The sequence below is a fragment of the Anas platyrhynchos genome, chromosome 1 (assembly GCF_047663525.1).
Source record: "Anas platyrhynchos isolate ZD024472 breed Pekin duck chromosome 1, IASCAAS_PekinDuck_T2T, whole genome shotgun sequence".
NCBI classification, from domain to species: domain Eukaryota; kingdom Metazoa; phylum Chordata; class Aves; order Anseriformes; family Anatidae; genus Anas; species Anas platyrhynchos.
The window spans coordinates 111,713,236-111,728,955 of NC_092587.1; the positions used below are offsets into that span (position 1 = coordinate 111,713,236).

Consider the following 15,720-nt stretch of genomic DNA (forward strand, 5'->3'; position numbering starts at 1 on the left):
AGTCAACTTAAAACCAATGAGGGTGCCTAGCTCTTTCAACCTGCTTCAGCTAGCGGCAGCCTCTACAATCTCTGTAACTAAATGAGAACAGCAGATTTTTTTTTTTATTATTATTATTATTTTTGCAATCAGAATGTGACCTAATGATGTGCCTAAGCACTCCCACTGCTTCCGCAGTGAAGCCGCAGAGAGCCTCATCACAAGCCAGGACCCTGCCATTCTTTCCAAGCAGAGCTCCTCTCACCAAAAAAATCCATATGAAGCAGAAATAAAATATTTTTTCCTTGAGTAATAAACAGGATAAACCTGTAAATTTCTTCCCTGGCCTTTTCTTAGAGGGTGCTGCCCTCCTGTAAAGCAGTTCTACACACACACACACACACACACAAAATAATCCTCTGTGAGGACCTGAATCCTCACAAAGCATTTAGTAGGTCCCAGTAGGGAGTACATACCCCTGTTGGCATCAAACAGTTAAACTTTCAGCCTATGCTGAAATGCACTGTGGACTCCACACCCCCTTTTCAAGTGTCTGCTTTTCCCTTGCAGACCTATGTTTTGGCTAACCTTCATTGCAGAGATAGCGAGAAGGGAGCCATAAGCAATGCTGTGGCTTTGGATTTTCTCCTCAGGCTGTGTGAGAGCACAGCTGTGTGATTAGAAACCTATGCCTATGTTATTTTTTTCCCTTTGGCTGCAGGAGCTGGCACCTGAGAGTCCCAGCAGACCCTGAGCGAGGGGGCAGCCCCGCCAGCTCATCCCCATCCACGCACGTGCCTCCAGCCCCGTGCCCCTTCGGGGAACCCCGGCAGATCTTGCAGCCTCTCGCTGGGAAGTGGATTTAGCACCTGCACGCACTTCCCAGCCTCTGATTAAGCAGTGCCATCGAGTGAGCGCCTTCTGACAGTAAGATCTGCCATCTGTACAAAGGGCAAGCCTGCCAGCAGCAATCTCTCAAACTGGGGAACCCCCAGTACCCAAAGGGGCCACGCTAGAGGCCAGGCTCTGTCTCGCATGCAGAATTAACAGCAGTGCTCATCAGGCAAGAAAGGAGAAAACCAGAAATAAGTCACCTGCTTCACTAACCAGAGCCAGAGCAGATTAAAGATTGCTTCTTTCAAAGAGTGCATATGAACAAACTACACCAAACATTGTTCATAAACTGTCGGCAAATGCATGTCAATTAATTCATAACCTGCTAGCAGACGTTTTCTGAGCAGAAAACGAGGCCACGTTCATGAAATAAATTATTCACTACAAATGATTCACCAGCCTTATAAATTACCTAATCCTTGATCTCTTTTTCCAAACAGCAGATGAATTTCTCTGGATTGTTTCTAGGGTCTGCCCAAGAAACTTAATTCTTTTCCAGTTTTTTATCCCTCATTTGGTTTTTATTACATTTTTCTTGCCTGCTATCTAGTACTAATGAGAACTGTTTCCTTCCTGACTTATTCCCTTCCAGCAAAGGCCTTGTTAATTGTTGTCTTCTGTTAGCTAAAGTGACTCTCTGGGTCCTGGGTATTGCACAGTCTATGCTGGTTCACCTCAACCCTCTTCATTTGCATTCTCAGTCCTCAAGGTCTCAGCAGAGACTCTCTGTGTGCCACCAAGCAGTATGTTTTCAGCCACTTGCACACCCATCTATACCATGTCGCTTATTTTCCCCCTTCTCAAATGCCACAAAACCACCCTTTTACCATTTCCCATTCACTCGGTGCGTCGACAACTGACTCAGTCCTTTGGTATATATTGGCTGTTACTGAACGGCTGTCACCACTCGCAAAGCATCGGGTCACGGATCAGAGCTTCAGGGTCTGGTGTTTGCACAGGGTAAGAGCAGCTGCAGGGATGAGCATGGGGCCCTTGCCATGCCTGAGCTGACAGCCTGAGGTAGTGAGGTACACTGGATGAATTACTGGTGTCAGTTGTGGTGATGCCTGGGCATGAACTAGGTTCCTACAAAAATGTGCTCAGAGTGGTGTTGGAAAGCTTGCCTGTGACCGTCCTCGAGCTCAGCAGAGCACAGACCTGAGGATGCCATTTGTGCAGTGTGTCTTTCTTCACCCCACACTGCCTGTCCGAACTGGGAGGTGCTTTTTAAGACCAAGACATATTCTACTATGGCTGGTAAGTGACAGGAGGTGCCACTTTCTTCTCAAGCTAAAGCTCTTGTGAAAAAGGCTTTTCCAATGATGCAGAAGCACCATGTTAAAATCTGTGCATGCTCCAAAATGCTTTGCATTATAAGTGGCAATGCTTTTTCAACTGCATCCTTTCATAGAAGACTGGATTTTTCAGTCTTATGTGTTAGTCATTTGCTCCTCAGCAAATGAGTGTAGAGTGCTGCCAGATCAGAGTGGCTCGGTGCTGTGCTCACTTCTCACAAATGGCTGAGCACTGAGCAGAGCCATCAAACCTGACCACAGGCAAAATTTTCTAAGTGGCTAAGCAACAAAGAGCTGGAAGAGTCTGCAGACCAACTTCTGAGGCAGCAGCATGATTCTAGAAAGCACGCACAAGACCTGGTGCTGCTTTGCAGCTAAAATCTTTTATGCACAGCTGCAATGACAAGCTTAGCTGTCAGGCCAGTCCTGCTTATGGTCAAGCATTATGGTTAAGGTTAGCCACCCTTTCTCCGGACATTTGTTTCTTGGTGTCTGCCAAGACAAGAGGCTAATGCTTGCAGTGATATCTTAAAAATCCCCTTTTACCTATTTTGATTTTTTTAAGGAAGAATCTACTTACATTTAGTTCATCAACTGAGTGAGAAAAAAACTGACAAACTGAAATGTAGAAGTTGCATTCACTTCCTCTCAAATTATCAATTATCTATGGTCCTGGAACAGAAATATTCTGTTGTTCTGGTAATAGGCTTTATACAAATGTGAAATACAAAATTGCAAGCAATAGAAGTGAGTGACTGTTAGCTTAACCACATCTTCTCTAAATTGGTGACACAAGCCAGGGTCCTAAAAATAAACATTGTAATTGCGGTTTTGGTTTCAGAGCCATAGTACAGTCAATGGCTTTGGTGCATGTAAAGGAGAAAAAAAAAAAAAAATAAATCTAATCTTCCAAAATAATGAGGAAAAACCCTCAAACTGTCATGGTTTAAGTGATTCCAGCCTATGTAGATGCAGCCGTGATACAAAAAGTTGACCGTTGACATTGAAATATTTGTTGAAACTTACTGACAGCCAAGGCAGCAGGCTCTGCTAGCAGCTGAAGACCAGACAGAAACTGCTGCAGCAGGGCTGTGAGGATGAAAGTGATGTCCTGGTCACTCCTCAGCCCAGCACTGAACTTGATCCACCAGGAGGCATGTGCCGAAGGATTTTGCTCAGCCAGCATTTAGGTGACCAGCTTGCCAGCACTTACTGGGTGTTACATGCACTCATCAGACCATCGCTAATGAAGCTGTGAGGTTCCTCCCATGAGAGACCAGAGCAGAGGAGCTGCAGGAAACTAGATCTGGTGTAGCCTGCAGACATGTACACTGAGTCTTTCTGATTACTTGTGCCTGTACTGAGTAGCTGTTGATCAGTCTGCACACGTCAACAACTGGTTTACAGTTGAGCTGTTTTCTGCGTGATGAACTGATACCTCTGCTGAGGTGTCCTGGGCAGTGCTGGGGATACCAGTGAGCCCAGGACTGATGCTGAAGTCCCCTGTGAGCCATTTAGGGTATGAAAGGCAAGCTTGCCCTATGGCAAAGAGCTTTCCATGCACAGCACAGGCATCTCAGCTTTGCTCTGCTATGGGAGAGGAAGGAGGACAGGCCTAGTTAACAACAACCCACTCTGAATTAAGTTGAACTCTTTCATTAGAGGATTTTCACCTTTTTGAATGAGGGGGACACTTTCACCCTCCTTGTCTTTCTGCATCTCGAAGAGCTGACAGTGTGAGAAAACAGCAAGAAAGAAAAGAAACCTATTGTTCCCTCTGAACCGGATGCCTTCAATTATGAAATGTCATTGCATTCTTTTCATTTTGGTCACTACATTCATTTCATTTCTGGTTTTTGCCAAGAAAGTGTCACTTCAGAAAATTTCCAACCAGGCCAGCTTTAGATGGAGTAACAAGATAATTTTTTTTTCATTTTCATTTTTATTTTGTTCAAATATATTATTAAAAAGCATGGCAGGCCTGAAAAATGAATGCTGCTTTACCCTACTAATGGTGCGGACTAGGGAACTTGCCTTGTTGAGGAAGACTGGGCAGCTGAGTCAACCAGAACAGAGTATGTGGTGATTTTAGCTGCCCACGTACACGCTGGGCTAATATTAGGGGAAATTCTCTGTATCAAAAAAAGCTGCTGAATAGAAAAGCTGTTTCTATGGCACAACTGGTTCTGACTTGATAAGCAGTTCCAGTTAAGTCAAAAACAACAGTAACCACAGTATAGTTCAATTCTACCTCAGTAAGGGAAGAACCAGACCCCCAAACTACATTGGTAGCAGTGAACTTCAGAGAGGGGGATTTCTGAAAATGGAGGAAGCTGTTGAGAAAGACCCTAATGTCAAAAACAGGGAAATCAGAATCTTCAGACTCAGCAGGGAGACCGAGTGCACGCCCTGCAACACCCATAAGAGGAGCTACAGAAGGTATATATGGCTAAATTAGAAAGGAAGCAATGGACAAAAAAAAAAAAAAAAAAAAAAAAAACGCATGGGATTAAATGGCAGAGTTCAAGAGGTTATGCAAACTGTGCTGGTATGCAGCAGAAAATGGAAATCTGAATCCAGTGCAGCTGAAAGAAACAGCATAACCAAACACAGGTAAGTTCTAAAGACAGAATTGAGAGGAATTGAAATAAGGGGGTGAAGTGAGCATGCAAATGGAAAACAAGCAAAAATGTTCCAAAAGCACACCCAAAATTAAAAATGTCTTTGCATGTGATAAAAAGCTGAAGTCCAAAAACAAAACCGTGGGCCTGACTGTTTACTGGGAAGTCATTTAATGAATTCAGGTTAATAACGACCTGAAGAGAAGGTTTTTCTACCATGTTTTCTTGAATCCGTCTTCTCAGAAAATTCAGTGGTGAGATACCTGCCCTAACGCTGCTCCTTCCAGATATAGAAGATGATGCTCTGTTAGCATTTGTTAACAACACAAAGAGCAGATATATTTAAGAATGAGTGGCACAGTAGGTGAGGTACTTCTCTATCCCCTGTTAGGTAATTAATGTCTATCTCCAAGAGCCAGTCATCAAACACAGCAAATCAAAACTAACATATAATCAATCATTTCCATTCCTCCATTAAACAGAGGCACCAGGTATCATGGTCGTGAGATGTTACAAAACTTTTCAGGTCTCATCTTGAAAAATATTGACCTCTTACACTGAGTTAATTAATCTAAAACAGTATGTGTAGATTGGGAGGGGAACGCCTTCCTTTATCCTTCAGAGCATGCACCAGTGACTAATTGGCATGGATGGGAAGGAAGTTCCCATATATGTAGATAATGCTATAAATAATGACTACGGGACTTGGTGAACTGCCTACAAGTTTTTTGGTGCTGCTGTTGTTAGATACAGGATAGTGCAGAAAAAAACAACCACTGCTGTTCTTATGCAGCTTTGTGAAGTTCCTATGGCCCTGCTTCCCTAAGGGAAACCTTCAGATTTGCATCAAGATCATTGGTATCTAAGTGGTAGCGCTGCTCCTGTCTCTCCACCAAATATGAATTTTGTGCAGTTATGCAGAACAAATAGTAAAGTATCCTGGGGTTTGACTGAGGCACCTCCAGTGTTTTCTGAAACTGCGTCTGTGCCTGCTGAAGGTGACAGATGCATTTTCAGAGCTGCCTGGTGCAAATTGCTCTGTTCAGCACAGATAGCTTAGCTGAATTATCCAGTAATCTCTTTACATGCTTAATGAAAATAAAACTTGAGTAGACAAGAGATGGTAAAACTTGCTGGCAAAAAGTGCTTCAGAAAAAAAGATTTTGAATTTCTCAGTACCCACATTTACCCATTACAGAAATACAGTTTGTTGACCCTTGACACATGATTAGAGCTCTCCTGACGTTCTATATTAATTAGCACTACACGGTAGAGCACTTTGCAGTACATCAGCAAGCTATCGTATCTGCTGGAGGTGTTGCTTTACCAGTGACTGTGCTCCATCACCCCTGCCCTGCTTGCTGTTTCACGGTGCTGAGCAGAGGGGTGTCCAATGAAGGCATTTGCGGGGGTCCACATGCAGAAGCTGTAGCGATAGGCCCTGGAAATACCTAAATAAAAGCAGGACCTAAACCTTCATCCAAATGAAAGCCTTTGGGAGCTAGAGGCCCAAAACCTGTTGACCTGAACTTCAACTCCCTGAGGCTGCTTTTAAAATCTCAGCCTAAACTTCACCCAGCCAGTACCAGCTAAACACTGTGGGGTTTCTCTCAACATGCAGGCCTAAGCAATAACAGACTACAGCGGTAAAAGAAATACATGAAGATGGTGGTCTTCATTTTTCCAGACCTTGTGACATCCCTGAAGCTCCTGGTTGTTTGGGCTGTGGGATCTTTGCATTGCACTGCATCAGGTCCATTATCACACCAAAGGAGCAAAACACTTTGTTGTTCCCCCCTGGGTGTTGTCTCTAGGGTTTTCCTGGTTGATCCACTTAAAATTAGACAGCAGTCTCTGTGCTGCTGCTCCGGTTAAGGAAGTCATCTATTCTCTGCATGCAATGAAATACTTCAAATACTTCTAGGGTGTCTCTGCAAGCTGTTGCGCTGTTTCTAGCACTTATTCTAAACTCCGCATGAAAGGGAATTCCCAGCTGAGTTACAGCTTTACCACCTAAATTAGACCTTCAAGCAGACTCTCCATCCGCAGGCGGAGGCTTCACCTCCCAGCAGCCTGACACGAACCAGTACACACAGAACCGGGCGCTAGCTGTTTCGCCGAGCACTGTTTACCTAATTAAGAGCCCCTCAGTCATCCCCGGGTAGTTAGCTGTGTCATTAGCAGCAGTTCTGACATGAGGAACCACGCGTGTCTGGAGGATCGGGCTGGCTCCTGCTAGCGAAGCCCGGTGGAGCATCTCCCGGGGGAGCTGGCAGCCGCCCGCCGCCGCTGGCGCAGCGCGAGTCAGAGTAATTGGTCCCGTGAGGGGCTGCTGCCGTGGCTGCCAAGGGGGATTGCTTCTCCTCCGGAATAAAAGGCCGAGCTGCCAGGGCTCCCCTGCCACCCGTTGACTCGGGGCTGGGGTGTAGGGAGGATGAGGTAAGGGGGTAAGCATTGTAGCTGGCCTCCTTGCAGCTGGGCAGCTCCCAGCAGGGTGAAATCACCAACGCAGATTGCAGGGCAGGAGCTGGAAGGCTGACCTGCAGTAAGGAGAGCAGGGCTGCCTGCACAAGGGCTCTGGGATGCTCTGGTCTTGTCGGGGACTGTTGCGTGCCCTGAGTTAATGGGGAAGAGCTGCTGTGTCTCCCTCCTGGATCCTCTCCTCTGCAGTACAATATCACCAGCTCTCCCACCACTTTCTGCTTGCACACACGTGTGTACATGTGCTTCATCCAGGCAGCCACAGCACACAACTGCATGCTTGCAGCCTGCCTGGGATGCTCTGTGAAGGAGGGAGAAAATGGAGCAAATATGCTCCATAGGACAAAGATAAAGAACACCCCCACCCTCGAGTTAAAAATGTTTTTAAATCATATGCAGACTCAGAAAAAAATAGCAGAACACAGCAGATTTTTGTTCTCTTTTTGTCTACCTTCCTTTCCTAGGCAGGGCCATTGCTTTTGGCAAAATAGAGATTTTCCACTTCTGACAGTGTATTACAGCCTATTGAACACAACAGAAGGTTTCTGCCTGGAGCAGAGTCCCCTTCCCTAGAGACCAGGGTCCAAAACACTACCACGGCCCTGGCCACAGCACACTGCCTCCCTCTCTGAGTTGGAATCAGAACTGTTTGTGGTTTGAGATTTGGCACAGGAGAAAAGATAAGAGTGTTATGCCCAACCTGAGGGAGGCATGTACAAGCCGAGGAAGATACCAATGTGAGTATTTTCACATTAGGGCTGGCACGGGAACAAGGTCTTCCAAGCCTAGCTGGGGCAGAGGTGCACCTCATAAAATAAGGACAAAGAGATCCACGCCATAAGCACTGCCCTGGGACAAGGCAAGTGTAGCACCAGCTCTTTCTGAAAGTGAAAGACCAGCAACATCTAGTCGTGCTAAAAGCACATCAGTTACTTATTCTGCATATAGTGGCACAATTTATAGGCATGTTAAACCACAAAGTGTTTTAATGATTATTTGGGGATATGAGGGAAGGGAAGAATGAAAAGGAAAGGGTTTTGTCTTTTTTAAATCAATGTATCTACTACAAGATAAATACAAGTTTAAAAGGCAGTTTTCATTTAGCATCATTAATAGACCAGTAGTAATTGGATAATCCCTCCATTCATACAAATGGTGCTGTAATGAATTCTTCATGGCATTACATAGAAAATCAAATTTTTGATGACTACTAAATTCTAAAATAAAAAATGAAGCTCTTAATTTTGCTTCTAACCAATACTTGGCATATTAATATAAATAATCTCCTCATCTCTCAATATATAAGCCAGACGTCACCAAAAACTTAGAAAATATTTGCTAATAAAGCAAGGGCTCCATATAAATACTAACATAAAGATTAATAACGTTTTCCTTCAAAGTAGTGGAAACAAATGGAACAATTGGCTTTCTGAGTTCAGAGCAGTCCTAAACAAAACAGACATTTTATTCTATGGCTGGAAAGCTGACAAAACCTTCAGAGAAGCTCTAACATTAAGGAATTTGAAGAAGGGAGAAAGGAAGGAAGGGTGGAAGGAAGGGTGGAAGGAAGGGTGGAAGGGTGGAAGGAGGGAAGGAAGGAAGGAAGGAAGGAAAAGAAAAAGAAAAAAAGAAAAAGGAAAAGAAAAAGGAAAAGAAAAAAAGAAAAAGAAAAAGAAAAAAAGAAAAAGAAAAAAAAAAGAAAAAGAAAAAGAAAAAGAAAAAGAAAAAGAAAAAGAAAAAGAAAAAGAAAAAGAAAAAGAAAAAGAAAAAGAAAAAGAAAAAGAAAAAGAAAAAGAAAAAGAAAAAAAAAGAAAAAGAAAAAGAAAAAAAAGAAAAAGAAAAAAAGAAAAAAAAAAAAGAAAAAGAAAAAGAAAAAGAAAGAATAAGAAAAAGAAAAAGAAAAAGAAAAAGAAAAAGAAAAAGAAAAAGAAAAAGAAAAAGAAAAAGAAAAAGAAAAAGAAAAAGAAAAAGAAAAAGAAAAAGAAAAAGAAAAGGAAAAAGAAAAAGAAAAAGAAAAAGAAAAAGTTTAGGTAAGTTAAGTTCAAGATTTAAACACTTGAGAAGATAAATGTATTTAAAAGAGCAAACAGTTTTTACTGTCATAGTGTTGGCACCTATAGCAAACCACCTGGAAAACCTGCTGTCTCCACCCCCCCACCCCCTCCTGAAATTTAAATATTACCAAAATATTCACAACACAGATTGTTTTATTCTTCAGTCTTAGTTTGATGTTAATCTCCCGTTTCCCACAAATATACATGGAGATCTGAAAATCTTGAAAACAAGACCAGAAACAGAATACTGAACCCAAGGGGGGAAAATTGAGCAGGGGACAAATTGATGCCCAGCATTTGAGCATCAGCTGAAAGCTGTAAGAATGGTTCTTGGAGTGACTGCATGTCATTCATTCTCTGACAGGCTGCAGCAACGGCTAAATGATGTTTCCCAACTCAGACATAATGGATTGCTGCTTCTCCCAGTATGAGAAAAGAAGTCCCCATGGGAAGGTAAACTTGAGTCCTCTGGGCAGGATATGTTGAAAATCCTTGTTCTGTTGAAAGAGTGTTTGGTAATCCTAAAATCCCAGGAAAGAGTTTAATGGAAGTGTGAGGGATGTGGGCCAGCGAGATCGACGCCTGCACCAGAGGCATAACAAAGACTTCCCGTTGACTCAAAAGGGCTTTGACCTGTGCAGGAACATGTCACAGAGAGGCTAACCCAGGCAAATTTGAGGAGCCTCCTTGCACAATACCAGAGCCTGGGAAAAGGATTACCACCAACCTTTACTGCCCCTGATTTCGAGTTTCTTGTTTGCAGGGGTAAAATCAGTGCTGGCACCCCAGTTCCCCCAAGAGTCAGCAGGGTTTTTTCATTTGTTACCCAAGCAGATACTTGCTGAGCTGGATTACATTGCACAGGCTGGTATCCTTGTGTCCCTTATGGTTTGCTGAGATCTCGCTTCTTGCTCTCAGTGGAGAGAAAAAGACATACACCTGTGTGCTTGAGTTAAAAGCATGAGGAGGGAAACTCAGCCCAAGATACCCTTTTGTACTTGCTTGCTGTGGTAGGCTAGCTTCAGGCAGGCACACAAGTGAGCTGTCAGGGTGCCCACCTCTGGTTGCTCGCATTTCAGACATTCCCCACACCTCAATGTTTCTGAGTTTTTTTACAGAGCTATGCTGTAAATGTCTGTTTATCTACTGCCAGCACAGAAGCTTTTTCATTTTACACCCAAGTCAAACTCTACTTATAACAGTGACAGGTCCCTTCAGGGACATAAGCTGATGTGTGATATCCAAAATGTTTTCCAGGTCAGCCTAATCAGTGCTAGAGAAGATTGTCTAAGAGCAACACATCTTCTCTCCCATTAGGCATCAGTATATAAGAGAGATGTGAAAAAGGGTTCATCTCAGTTACTGCCTCTGTTTTACATACCTCTTATGTCTTCACCTAAGTGCTCCACTAGGCATTAAAGGCATCCTCATCTCTTCTTGCCAGTCTAGGATTTTATCATCATATTTTCTGTTTTTTACAACTATTTCACTCTTTCTTTTCTGACATGTGAGATTTTCACATGAAAAAAATACGGGAACCTGACTAATTATTCAAGGCCAACAGTGAAAGTGATTACACAGACCATTACTTTTTTCCTCTAATCTCTTTCATTTACAATCACCTTACGTCATAACTTGCAAAGCAAGCAGCTTATAAAAGTTACTGTTGCCCTTCCTCTAATTAATCAGAATTGCCACGAACAACTAATTTAAAAACTCAAAGTAGTGGGAGAGGTGCAACAGGAGGTTTTCTCCTTTGGCACCTGGTCCCCAGCCAGTGTGAATCAGTGGGGCTGGCGTGATACAGCTGGAGCCCAAATGTCCCCAGAGTGGTGGGAGCATCTGTGTGGCACCCGACAGTGCTCCTGGGTGTTGATACCTTCCAACCAGCCCCACGGGACAGCCAATTCCCACAGGTGCCCTGGCAATGGGGAGATGCAGGGAAGTCCTGGGGTCTGGCTCCATAAAGTCCTGGGGTCTGGCAGGAGAAGGTGTCCTAAAATCTGCCACAGAGGGTGGGGCAGTTGGTGAGTTTTGTGTTCCTATTTCTTTCTCTTTCCCCTTGCTGCAGGGCTGTTTTGTTGCCTCAGGTAGCACCGAGCAGCATCAGGTTGGAAGAGGCATGGCTGCCCTGGACAGCCTGGGCAGGGAGGCAGAGAAGGAACCATCTCTTCGGGGACCTGGCAGGCTCCAATGTGCTCGACTGAGTCACCTCACCTTCACTGAACCTCACTTACTGGCACAGGCAATCCACTTCCTGCATCTGAAAGATAATTTTATACTTTAAGCTGGAGCTCAAAACTCTCAAGGCCAACTTGTGTTGACTTGAACATCCCAAGATACCAGTGTCTCTGCTGTTATTTCAAGTAGGCAGCAGCTGCCCCTGCTTGCTCTTATCATCATCAATGGAAAAAGGACACCTCCTCTTACAAATCCCACTGCAAACTGAGACCACGAAGCCACAGGTGGCAGCAAGCATGCCTTTCAGCACAGACGCATATTGACCCAACTGGCAGGCCGCCGGCCCTGCCTGCCCAGGACATCTTCTCCTGAGGCCTCGGACAGCTTCCTCCTGGCTGCTGCCGTGCAGGGAGCATGGATGGTGGCCAAAACACTGAATCCCTTCATTCCATCAGCTCCATTTTCTGCACTGCAGGAGGTTTGAGGCTGTCAGTGAGCAGAGATGTGGAACTGAAGCACCGAGGCCCAGCCTCATGTTCCCTTCCGAGCCCTACCAAAATGAGTGGCACGCACCCGCTGAAAATCTGCCCTCGCTGCGGTTCTTAGTCACTCACTTTCTCCTTTTTTCACCTTCTCTCAGAAACTGAGACAGACTGAAGTTGCCCACACATTATGGGAAAAACATTAGGTTTTACAAGCCAAGAAAGGAGAGTCAGGGGGAACAGGTGCAAGGTGGAGGAGGAAGAGATAAATACGTTACTCTGAGCCTGTTTTTTCTTCTTCTTTTTTTTTATCTACAATACCATGATTTAGCACATGATGCTTAGTATATCAGCATTACTTTTGCCTCTTCATTATTTTGTGGTCAGTGCCCATGCTAGTGATGGCCACAACATCCGAACAGACCTATGATGAAATAAAAATTAAAAGGAGAGAAAAGTGATGAGAGAAAAGTCTTTTATCATGGTCAGATTTCCACACTGACTTACAGAAATAGTGCAAACCTTGCTTTTTTTAGTATGCATGAATGAAGCTGGGCTTTTCTGTGAGGACTTGAGACAGACCAGCAGCTGGGACCTCACTGGAAAGATGTTGCTGAAGTGAGAAATGGAAGGTGGCTGTGGAAGAGCATCAAGCATGTCTCTGAAAGGCACTGGACAGGAGAAGGGAAGCAGAAATTCTCAGAACTTCCCCTCCTGTCAGGCACCTGGCTATGGAGAAAGTGATCTTGTGCTTTGGCACCAGGTGTGGGGCACCACAGAAGTGAAGAGGAAAAAATCACCAGCAAAATTCATCAACTTTTCCCTCTTAGTGAAGGACAGCCTAAAACCAGAAAGAGAATAAGTAAGATAATGATTTCTTCTGAACTAGTAAGAGATTTAGGAAATAACCTCAAGACCTTGTTTTCAACATTTCCATCCGCACCAAGAGCCCAACAAGCAACAAACACAGTGCAATGTCTGTAACTGCAGAGAAGAGGCAGAAATACACACATGAAGTGGTATGAAAAAGTGGCATGAAAAGCAACTGGTGCATTTGAATGCATAATGTCTTGAGTTTTCATAGGATGAAGGAACCATGTTTGGAGAGGTAATGTTTAAGTAGCTTCACTGGAGTAAATCTGGGAGATAGAATTGCTTGAAGGGAATATAAAGACCATTAGAGAAGTGTTGTTCATCCTCTTAATACAATGTGTGTCACAGAGTCATACTGCATCAGGTTTTTCAACTCAGTTCTCCTTTTAGGTCAACGGGGAATCCATCTGAAGAACCAGGTGGTAAAACAGGGCAATGAGTGCAGACAGTGCCTCAATAGGGAAGTAAATACAGCACTGCTGTACTGGGACTTTACCGTGGAATTACCAACCAAATTGTTAGCAACCCTGGAAAATCTCCAGTGAACTGCACCAACCTGTTTCTCAGCTCCCCATTTCTAGCTGTAGCTTTTACCACCAGCTCTTCCAAGTAAGTCAGAGATTCCTGTATTTATTTGGTTTACTCCACTCAAAGAAAAGGAGTGTCACTTCTCTGCCTAGCTTTAGCAGGGAAGTACTGAACTGCAATGAGAGCATCAACACTATTGAAAGAAATTTGTTTTGTTTTGTTTGTTTGTTTGTTTTCTGAAATATCAAGTGTAGTCTTAAAGATTGACTTTGATTGTATAGATAAGCCTAAATAGCTCAGTGCAGAAAGGCATCCATTTGCACCTTCTTCCCAAAGCTGGCCTGCTCAACAGGCTGCTAGCAGGCCTGACCTTTGAAGGATGGTAACTCCCATGGGTAAAGCAGTGGCCAAAAACATTCATGATCTTCATGATCTCAGGCAAGCCACTTGCTTTGCAATGGTCTTAATTTTCTCTTGTTCTTTGTTGTATCTATTCATGCTGTGAACTTGCTGGGCAGCTACTGTGCATCCACTGGGCATAACCAGGCCTGATCTCCACTGCCTGAATACTCATTAGCTTTTTGGTTCAGGGCAGCATGCATTATTTAAGCAAATTTCTCAGTCACCCCTGCTTATTGCACATTGTTTCGGTTCACAGGACTGTCTCAGCACATGCAAACTGGTTTCTTTTCAGAGGAAGCTAACCTGGAAGCCGTGCCTCAGGTGCGGGCCAAATGTGCCCTAATCCCTGCTGGGTCAGGAAAGGCTGAACCCAGGACGAGTCCCATAGACAGCTTTGAACCACATGTATGATAGGGATGCTTGGTCCTGAAAACCAGACCCAATTTAGTTCAAAGTAAAGCCCCCAACTGCACATTGTGGATATGTGACTCAGCACCAAATGCTCTATCTACTGATACACTCCTACTGTACCAAATTACTTGCTAGTATAAACAGCAACAGATGTCTCCAGACACTACTGTGTCTTGCCAACACAGCAAAAGCAGATCCAATGTTAAAAGGAGAGAGACTTTTTTTGAAGCATATGAAATTTAAGTCCTTTAGTGAATGGTCCTGTATTTTTCACCCCAAGTCCCAATTTTTGAATGCTGAAATGGGCAGTAGCAATAAGCAGCTGTCTGTTATATTGAGTTGAAAGGCCATTGCTGTTAGTATAAGTGCTTTTTAACAAAGAAAAGGGGAATCAACTTATTTTCTTTTATGTATATATAACTATTTGTCTACACAGTTAAATTATTTTGGGGGAAAAGCAGACACAGTTCAGTCTGGTCACCACTATATCTGAAACACAGTGAAACACAGTGATTGTGCTGGGGCAGGAAGAACTTTTGTTCTTCCAAGATTCTCATCCTGGATGCTTGCTGACCTTTGCAGAGGCCAAAGACTGTATCAACCCTCACTTTCATCTCCTCCCAGTCCCACCTGCAAACACAAGCAACCACAGCCTTGGTTTTTGACTTGCAGAAGGCAACACTCACCTTGAATGTGCTATGGCCAGTGACAGAGGTGGCAGGGACAGGGAGCAGGGCCTCTGGGGCTGACTCGCGCCTGCTTGTGTCCCCATGTAGTCGTCTGCACCTGTGCAGAAGGGTCTCCAGTTTCAGGGGCAGGGTCTGGCACTCATCTAACATCCACTTGCGCAGCTGTACATGACTCAGCAAAGCCCTGGCAATGCTCTGGAAGCTGATTCTCCCCTTTCCTTAGGAAAATAAAGAGCAGCGAGTGGAAGTGTGGGTGCTTATGTGGTGTTTATTTGACTCCAAATTTATTTTGAGTATGTTGGCCAAGAAATCAGGCTGCAAGGTCTGAGAGTTTTCTATTTTTATTTTTATTTTTTGGTGATTTTTACCATAGTTCATGATCACAGCTGGGTAAAGTGTTGGATAAAACACCACCGTTGAATACTTGCTGAAATGAGGAATAGAGAACCTTACTTATACATATATTTTTTTCTGTTTCTAATAAGAAAAGTCTGACAAAGAGTTTAGGAGCAGAGGCCTTTTGGGGACATAGAGCTAGAAGGAAACTTGTGGGTCACTACAGCTAGTACTGTGGGGCTGTGTTAACCCCATGATGGGCACAGAGCATCTTCTCTGCATCTCCTCATCTGATGGTATCAGCAGCCACAGAACAGCCAACAGGAACCAAGCAAAGAGAGCCTCCCTGAGGGATGGAGGATTTGGTATGTGAGAGCATCACAGTGACCTTCAGAAGTTGTCATGTCCCACATTATAGAGACAGGCTCGTAGTAACCCAGTTTTCCCCACTGATCTGTCTGGAGGACATTCCTGATGAAATGAAGGGGCAGCAT

At 44.0% G+C, this 15,720-nt stretch overlaps 1 long non-coding RNA gene across 1 annotated transcript; it reads left to right on the forward strand.

Annotated features, from left to right (window-relative positions):
- Positions 1–9,040: 9,040 nt before the first annotated feature.
- LOC106014975 (uncharacterized) lies at positions 9,041–14,616 on the forward strand. The gene is made up of 2 exons (XR_011804626.1): positions 9,041–9,777; positions 11,396–14,616. It is a non-coding gene; the product is annotated as an uncharacterized lncRNA (long non-coding RNA).
- The last annotated feature ends 1,104 nt before the right edge of the window (positions 14,617–15,720 follow it).